General features: G+C 43.0%; 1 protein-coding gene across 1 annotated transcript in view; it reads right to left on the bottom strand.

Annotated features, from left to right (window-relative positions):
* rab43 (RAB43, member RAS oncogene family) overlaps positions 1-9,293 on the bottom strand; it is an 88,182-nt gene that overhangs the window by 3,143 nt on the left and 75,746 nt on the right. The window lies entirely within an intron of this gene.

Raw genomic sequence — 9,293 nt, 5'->3', positions numbered from 1 at the left:
TTATTCACCTTGTTTGTTATTTCATCAAAGTCTCTAACAAATTAGTTAGACATAATTTCCCTTTCATAAACCCATGTTGATTCTGCCTGATCAAATTATGATTTTCTAAGTATTCTACTATAACCTCCTTAGTAATGGATTCTAGCAATTTCCCAATGGCAGATGTTAGACCAACTGACTCATCAATTCCTGTTTTCTGTCTCCCTTCTTTCTTGAATAATTAGCCATTTTCCAAACTACTGGGACCCTTCCAGAAACAAAGGAATTTTGGAACATAATTGCCAATACACTTACTATTCTGCAGCTTTTTATGATTCTGCGTTGCAAGCCATCTGATCCTGGGGACTTGTCAGCCTTTAGGTCTAATAGTTTCCCCAGCACCTTTTCTGGTGATAGTAACTGTTTTAAGTTCCTCCCTTCTGTTTTGCTTTCGATTTTTGAGTATCTTTAGGACGTTTTCCCAAATATGAGGGTGATCTCTGAGTGGACCAAATTTAAACTAGGAAAAGGCAATGGTGGATTGATATCAGCAAGTTCATAATTCAAATTGATGAACACATGGGCGAAATGGCTGCCTTTATCCATAATTTTATGTATAAAAGACATGGCCCCTTTTGTAATCAAATAATTACATTGCCTGGTTTCTATCAAGATGGTCACTAGCAGAATACCACTGATGGTATTTCTGGAAGAGTGTGTATCCCAACATAAGAAAATGTAAATATATATGAGGCTTCAAGGAAAAACTTGATCTAACATTATATCAGCATGATTCGTAATTGATTAAAACTAATTCCATCATCAACCATATAAACTGGTTCATGTGACATAATTAGGAATGTGCTTTAAATTTAATAGACAAAGCACCGTCTGTAAGCTTTCATATGTTCTACTTTATATAATTATCGAAAGTTAAGTGAGCACGTTGTATCATTCAGTAAATGCCAAAAGTGTTTCTTTCAGTATTCAGCATTTTATATAGTATAAAATAGCCTTGAACAGGTAACTTGGCTAGCAGGAAGGACTGCATTTTGCATCGGGACCTGGATGTCAAGACCCACCGAGGGTCCTGAGCCTGCGTTTGTCAGGAGTGAGATCAATAGAGCTATCTTTCCAGAGGAGGCCTCTTAATCGGCCATCTCAGTATTTGCAATCAAATTAAGGACAGCAAGCAAGCTCTTATCTTGATACTGTTGACCCAGTTAAAAGGTTGGCAGCTCTGCACATCTCCACAGAGACAGCAGCTCATCTGGGAGAAATGTGTGCTGAGGAAGATCAGGAATTGTGAGGGTGCTTCACCTTGGAGGCGTCCTTGCTGACGTGCAAAGCAGCGATCAAATGAAATGGATCCAGCTCTTTAAGAACACATGGAAGGAAAGGAAACCCCATTGCTGAGCTGGGTGCGGCCCAAATTGTAGCTTCTAATGCATGCAGCCCCGTCAGTGGGGCATGGAGTCTTTGACTCCAATGACCCCAACTTGACAGTAATTGAGAGTGCATGTTGGATGCATAGCTCTCTGCAGGCCAGTGAGATGATGTCTTTATCTCTGTATAGAGAGATCAGTGCCATCAACTGTCATACACACAAATGAAATGAGCCCATGCCCACTTACAATGCCACTGAAGATTCTGAATACCAACATGTCTGCCACCTTAAATGGGTACCTTAGCCTTCGCCTTAGAGGACACGCTGATATATAACAATGAGTTCTCCAGCACAATCATAGCAATGAAGTGCAGCTCAATTATGAGACAAATGATGGTGAAAGGGGTCATGGAAGTCAATAGCCCACAAGCTGTCTCATCTCTAGAGAAAAGATAGTAGAGATATTACTAATATTTAACAAGTCATTAGAAAAATGTGTAGTACCAGAGGACAGGCGGATAGTTAAGGTAATTCCTATATTTAAGAAGTGGGAAAGAACATGTCTCGGGAATTATAGACCAGTCAGCTGAACATCCGTGATGTGGAAAAGAATGGAGTTTCTTCCAAGGGAGTGAATTTTAAAATATCTAGAAATGAGAAATACAAAAACAAAAAGTCAGAATGGATTTCAAAAGGGAAAATCTTGCTTGACCAAACTTATTGAATTTTTTTGTGATAGTAACAGAGAGTAAGTAACGGTAATGCAATAGTATAAGTTATCTGGATTTTCAAAAGACCTTTGATAAAAATGGATATAGATTTCGGAAGCAACAACATTTTGAAGAACTTTGGGGAACAAAGCGAGATTGGAGATGGGGCAGTAGTTTGCAGGAACAAAGGGATCAAGGTTTCCTTTTTACAAGAACGGGGGATGATGATGGCAGTTTTGAAAGGGGGCGGCATGGTGGCACAGTGGTTAGCACTGCTGCCTCACAGCACCAGGGACCCAATTCGATTCCCGAGTTGGGTCACTCTCTGTGCGGAGTCTGCACATTCTCCCTGTGTCTGCGTGGGTTTCCTCCAGGAGCTCTGGTTTCCTCCCACAGTCCGAAAGACATGCTGGTTAGGTGTATGGGCCATGCTAAATTCTCCCTCTGTACCCAAACAGGCGCTGGAGTTGGCAACTAGGGGATTTTCACAGTAACTTCATTGCAGTGTTAATGTAGGTCTCCTTGTGACACTCATAAAGAAACTTTAAAACTTTACGCTGTACTGAGGAGGGTTTTTATTATGTCAGCTATCATGGAAGCCAGGAAAGAAAAGTTGGGAAGTCGAGAGTTCAATGGGTGTAGGGTTGCAGGAATAAGAGGTGGCTTTTGTAGGCAAGATAAGTTTGGAAAGGGCATGAGGGGAGATGGGAGAGGAAATAGCGAAAGAAGTCAGTTCAGGCCTATTGCAGGGGAAACATTGGGGTAAGTTTAATTTGGAGGGAAGGGGAAATGGCAGAGGTGCAACAGAAGTAGCTCAAAAGATTGTGAATTTAAATGACAAAGAGTTCTATTAACTAATTACATTTGTTGAAGGTGACATCGGAGAGGGAATTAAGGAAAGGATTGACAGTGAAGAAAAGAAGCTGGAAGTTAGCTTTGCACTCCAGGGTGATCTGTTTTGGCAAAGGAGAACAGAGTCCAGTAGTACTTGATCTGCTGATGAATGGCTAAATTATTTGTGTACCAGATCCTTTTCGATATCTTCCCCTTGATTTGAGACAGCAGAGATTGGGGCCTGACCAGATGGAATGACCAGGCTGGGAGAGAATAATGATTTAACTTGGAACATGGACATCAAAAGTAGAGTTGAGGGAGTTATTATACAGGTTTACAGCTGCAGAAATATTGATTGAAAAATGGTGGGTCAAAGTTAGAGCAGTTAAGAGTTTGAAAGTACAGTTGTACTTTCCCTGAATTGGAGTAGGATTCTTCATGAGGCAGATATAAAACAAAGTATAGACAGATAAGGGAATGGTGAAGAGTAAGCAGTGAAGTTTTCAGAGATGGCCTTGTCTGTGATTGAGACAATGGAAATAGAGAGACCACGCAAATTGCTAAGTCAAGGGGGTAACTGTGAATATGATTAGGAGAGCATAAATGGAAGATGTAGATGAAGGAGGGAGAGAGAGTACGGTGAGTTGAGATGGAGTTAAAATTATGAGGGACGAGGAGACATTCAGTGGAGAGGCTAATGGACAAAAGGATTGAGGATATCTCAGTACAAAACTCAGTATGAATCTTGGGTCAGTCTGCTTGCTGTCTTAATGGTTTAAGGTACTTGCACTGCTATTTTGGCCTATATCTGGACATCAAAGTCCATCTGCCCATTTAAGATCTTACTATTTAAGGTATATTCTCCTACTTATTTAAAAAAAAAATACTTTTATCCATAAAGTTTGGAAAGGTAGCATTCACCAAAATTCAATTTTGACGGTACCTAATGTGCATTACAGATCAGTAGATTCCCTTGGGTGCCTTAATCTACTTACAATATGTTGACATTGAACATACAAGTTTAGGGATTAAACATAAATCCAGCTCCTCAATGTCCTATGGTGGGAGACTCTACACAGTGGCTTTCCCCCATTAAACCTTTGTGGCAGTTGCCTCAAACCTCAATGCGTTCCTCAGCACATAATCTTGGACCTTGAAATATGCCAATCTGTAATACTGAGTTCTGGGCAGCTCCTTGCACTCGGAGACCAACAAATTTCAGGCAGAGTAAAGAGTGTCTTTCACCAAGGTGATGTCTTCCTTGTAACAGTCATGGCTATCTTAGTAAACAGTCCATTGACCAGAGTCCTGTGCCATAGAACTGCTCAGGATGAACATCAACAAAAATTGCTACATCTCTTTCCACACATTCATTGCAAATTCATTCTGTGAGGTGGCACAGTGGTTAGCACTGTTCCCTCACAGTGCCAGGGACCCGGATTTGATTCCCTGCTTGGGTCACTGTCTGTGCAGAGTCTTCACGTTCTCCCCATGTCTGTTTGGGGTTTCCTCTGGGTGTTCCATAGGCATGCTGGTTAGGTGCACTGACTTTGCTAATTTCTCCCTCAGTGTACCCAAACAGGTGCTAGAGCGTGGCAATTAGGAGATTTTCACAGTAACTTCATTGCAGTGTTAACGTAAGCCTACTTGTGACGCTAATAAATAAACAAAGGCATATTCCAGATTTTTTTGTTGCAAAATATACTTTATTCCTAATAAATCTGAAAGGACATTGCTGACATTTCAAAATGGTCATTATAAAAAGTTCAGTGGTATTTAAGTTCAACAATCTGAGGTCCCTATCTGCTTCAAGATGACGACCATCATCTCGGTACCTAAGAAAAGCCAAGCAGCGTGCCTTAATGACTGTCGGCCGGTGGCTCTGACATCTATCATTATGAAGTGCTTCGAAAGGCCAGTCATGGCACAAATCAATTCTAGCTCCGGGACTGCCTGGATCCATTACAGTTTGCCCACCGCCGCAATAGGTTCACAGCAGACGCCATCTCCCTGGCCCTGCACTCAGCACTTGGAACACCCAGATAACAAAGACACCTATGTCAGACTCCGATTTATTGACTACAGCTCAGCCTTCAACACCATTATCCCTACGAAACTCATCTCCAAATTCAGTGGCCTGGGCCTCGGCTCCTCCCTCTGCAACTAGATCTGAACTTCATAGAAATCATAGAAACCCTACAGTGCAGAAAGGGGCCATTTGGCCCATCGAGTCTGCACTGACAACAATCCCACCCAGGCCCTACCCCCATATCCCTACATATTTACCCGCTAATCCCGCTAACCTATGCATCTCAGGACACAACTGCAATTTTAGCATAGCCAATCAACCTAACCCGCACATCTTTGGACAGTGGGAGGAAACCGGAGGAAGCCCACGCAGACACGAGGAGAATGTGCAAACTCCACACAACTTCCTAACCCACAGACCACAATCAGTAAGGATAGGCAACCACACCTCTTCCACGATCATCCTCAACACCGGTGCCCCACAAGGCTGAGTTCTCAGCCTCCTACTATACTTCTTATACACCTATGACCGTGTGGCCAAATTCCCCTCCAACTCGATTTTCAAGTTTGCTGACGACACCATCGTAATAGGTCGGATCTCAAACAATGACGAGACAGAGTACAGGAATGAGATAGAGAATCTGGTGAACTGGTGCGGCAACAATAATCTCTCCCTCAATGTCAACAAAATAAAGGAGATTGTCATCAACTTCAGGAAGTGTAGAGGAGACTACATCAACAGGGATGAAGTAGAAAGGGTCGAGAGCTTCAAGTTTTTAGGTGTCTAGATCACCAACAACCAGTCCTGGTCCCCCCATGCTGACACTATAGTTAAGAAAGCCCACCAACGCCTCTACTTTCTCAGAAGACTAAAGAAATTTGGCATGTCAGTTACGACTCTCACCAACTTTTACAGATGTACCATAGAAAGCATTCTTTCTGGTTGTATCACAGCTTGGTATGGCTCCTGCTCTGCCCAAGACCGCCATAAACTACAAAAGGTCGGAAATGTAGCCCAATCCATCATGCAAATCAGAATTCCATCCATTGACTCTGTCTCACTGCCTCAGCAAAGCAGCCAGCATAATTAAGGACCCCATGCACCCCGGACATTCTCTCTTCACCTTCTTCCGTCAGGAAAAAGATACAAAACTCTGAGGTCATGTACCAACCAACTCAAGAACAGCTTCTTCCCTGCTGCCATCAGACTTTTGAATGGATCTTGCATTAAGTTGATCTTTCTCTACACCCTAGCTATGACTGGAACACTACATTCTACACTCCCTCATTTCCTTCGCTATGAACGGTATGCTCTGTATAATGCGCAAGAAACAATGTTTTTCACTGCATACTAATACATGTGACAATAATAAATCAAATCAAATCAAAGTTGTCTACATAGATCAAGTTCTACACTGAGGTGCTTCAATACAATCCTGATAAGTCCTGATTCACTGCATACTTTTAATGTGAATCACATAGCCCAAGGGGCTATATACAATTTCCAACCTCGTCCTGGGAGAACATTTTTTTTGCAAAAATATACTTTATTTGTAAAATATCTGAAAGAACATTACAAACATTTCAAGATAGCCATCAGGGAGAGTGCAATGATATTCACGTTTTTTATATGGACTGTGTTGCACTCTTGAGGTGCTTCAATACAATCAAAAGAACATTACAGGCATTTCAAAATGGGCACTACAAAAAGTGTGATGGTATTTAAGTTGTCTGCATAGATGATGTTGCCCTCTGAATGCTTCAGTACAATTTTGATACATGTAATATTCACCGTAAATTTTCTGGAAGGAAATGGGTGATGGTCTCTTCCCTGCAGCAGCTGCATCAAGAACAGCATGTGCTGGTGTTGAGACTTTGGGTGTTCCCTATTACAATTCAAAAATATATCACTTCACATTGAAATTGATGTCCACAAAATCAGGCTCACTGGTGCAGCTGTATATTGAACATAGAACATAGAACATAGAACATAGAACATTACAGCGCAGAACAGGCCCTTCGGCCCACGATGTTGCACCGACCAGTTAAAAAAAAAACTGTGACCCTCCAACCTAAACCAATTTCTTTTCGTCCATGAACCTATCTACGGATCTCTTAAACGCCCCCAAACTAGGCGCATTTACTACTGATGCTGGCAGGGCATTCCAATCCCTCACCACCCTCTGGGTAAAGAACCTACCCCTGACATCGGTTCTATAACTACCCCCCCTCAATTTAAAGCCATGCCCCCTCGTGCTGGATTTCTCCATCAGAGGAAAAAGGCTATCACTATCCACCCTATCTAAACCTCTAATCATCTTATATGTTTCAATAAGATCCCCTCTTAGCCGCCGCCTTTCCAGCGAAAACAATCCCAAATCCCTCAGCCTCTCCTCATAGGATCTCCCCTCCATACCAGGCAACATCCTGGTAAACCTCCTCTGCACCCTCTCCAAAGCCTCCACATCCTTCCTGTAATGTGGGGACCAGAACTGCACACAGTACTCCAAGTGCGGCCGCACCAGAGTTGTGTACAGTTGCAACATAACGCTACGACTCCTAAATTCAATCCCCCTACCAATAAACGTCAAGACACCATATGCCTTCTTAACAACCTTATCTACTTGATTCCCAACTTTCAGGGATCTATGCACACATATACCTAGATCCCTCTGCTCCTCCACACTATTCAAAGTCCTCCCGTTAGCCCTATACTCAACACATCTGTTATTCCTACCAAAGTGAATTACCTCACACTTCTCCGCATTAAACTCCATCCGCCACCTCTCGGCCCAACTTTGCAACCTGTCTAAGTCTTCCTGCAAACTACGACACCCTTCCTCACTGTCTACCACACCACCGACTTTGGTGTCATCAGCAAATTTGCTAATCCACCCAACTATACCCTCATCCAGATCATTAATAAATATTACAAACAGCAGTGGCCCCAAAACAGATCCCTGAGGTACACCACTTGTAACCGCACTCCATGATGAATATTTACTATCAACCACCACCCTCTGTTTCCTATCCGCTAGCCAATTCCTGATCCAATTTCCTAGATCACCCCCAATCCCATACATCTGCATTTTCTGCAGAAGCCTACCATGGTGAACCTTATCAAACGCCTTACTAAAATCCATATATACCACGTCCACTGCCCTGCCCCCATCCACCTCCTTGGTCACTTTCTCAAAAAACTCAATAAGGTTAGTAAGGCACGACCTACCTGCCACAAAACCATGCTGACTATCACCTATCAATTCATTACTCTCCAAATAACTATAAATCCTATCCCTTATAATTTTTTCCAACATCTTGCCGACAACAGAAGTGAGACTCACCGGTCTATAATTCCCGGGGAAGTCTCTGTTCCCCTTCTTAAACAATGGGACAACATTCGCTAACCTCCAATCTTCTGGTACTATACCAGAGGCCAACGACGACCTGAAGATCAGAGCCAGAGGCTCTGCAATCACTTCTCTTGCCTCCCAGAGAATCCTTGGATAAATCCCATCCGGACCAGGGGATTTATCTATTTTCAGACCCTCCAGAATATCCTGCACATCCTCCTTATCAACTGTAATACTGTCTATTCTACTCCCTTGCAACCCAGTGTCCTCCTCAGCTATATTCATGTCCCCTTGCGTGAACACCGAAGAGAAATATTGGTTCAATGCTTCACCAATCTCCTCCGGTTCCACACATAACTTCCCTCTGCCATCTATAACTGGCCCTAAACTTGCCCTAACCAACCTTCTGTTCTTGACATACCTATAGAACGCCTTAGGATTCTCTTTAACCCTATCCGCCAAAGTCTTCTCATGTCCCCTTTTAGCCCTTCTAAGCTCGCTCTTCAACTCCCTCTTAGCCAATCTAAAGCTTTCTAGTGCACTACCCGAGTGCTCACGTCTCATCCGAACATAAGCCTCCTTTTTCTTTTTAACCAACAAAGAAACTTTTTTGGTGCACCACGGTTCCCTAGCCCTACCAATTCCTCCTTGCCTGACAGGGACATACCTATCACAGACTCGCAGTAGCTGCTCCTTGAAAAAACTCCACATGTCGGACGTTCCCAGTCCCTGTAATCTCCTAGTCCAACCTATGTTTCCTAATTCTCTCCTAATAGCCTCATAATTACCCTTCCCCCAGCTAAAACCACTGGCCCGAGGTTCATGCCTATCCCTTTCCATCACTAAGGTGAACGTAACCGAATTGTGGTCACTATCACCAAAATGCACACCAACTTCCAAGTCTAGCACCTGGTCTGGCTCATTTCCCAGCACCAGATCCAATATAGCCTCACCTCTAGTTGGCCTGTCTACATACTGAGTCAAAAAACCTTCCTGCACGCT

Source organism: Mustelus asterias, chromosome 3 (assembly GCF_964213995.1).
Source record: "Mustelus asterias chromosome 3, sMusAst1.hap1.1, whole genome shotgun sequence".
NCBI classification, from domain to species: Eukaryota; Metazoa; Chordata; class Chondrichthyes; order Carcharhiniformes; family Triakidae; genus Mustelus; species Mustelus asterias.
The sequence above is the reverse complement of the archived record's forward strand: the minus strand, read 5'-3'. Positions and strand labels throughout refer to the sequence as shown.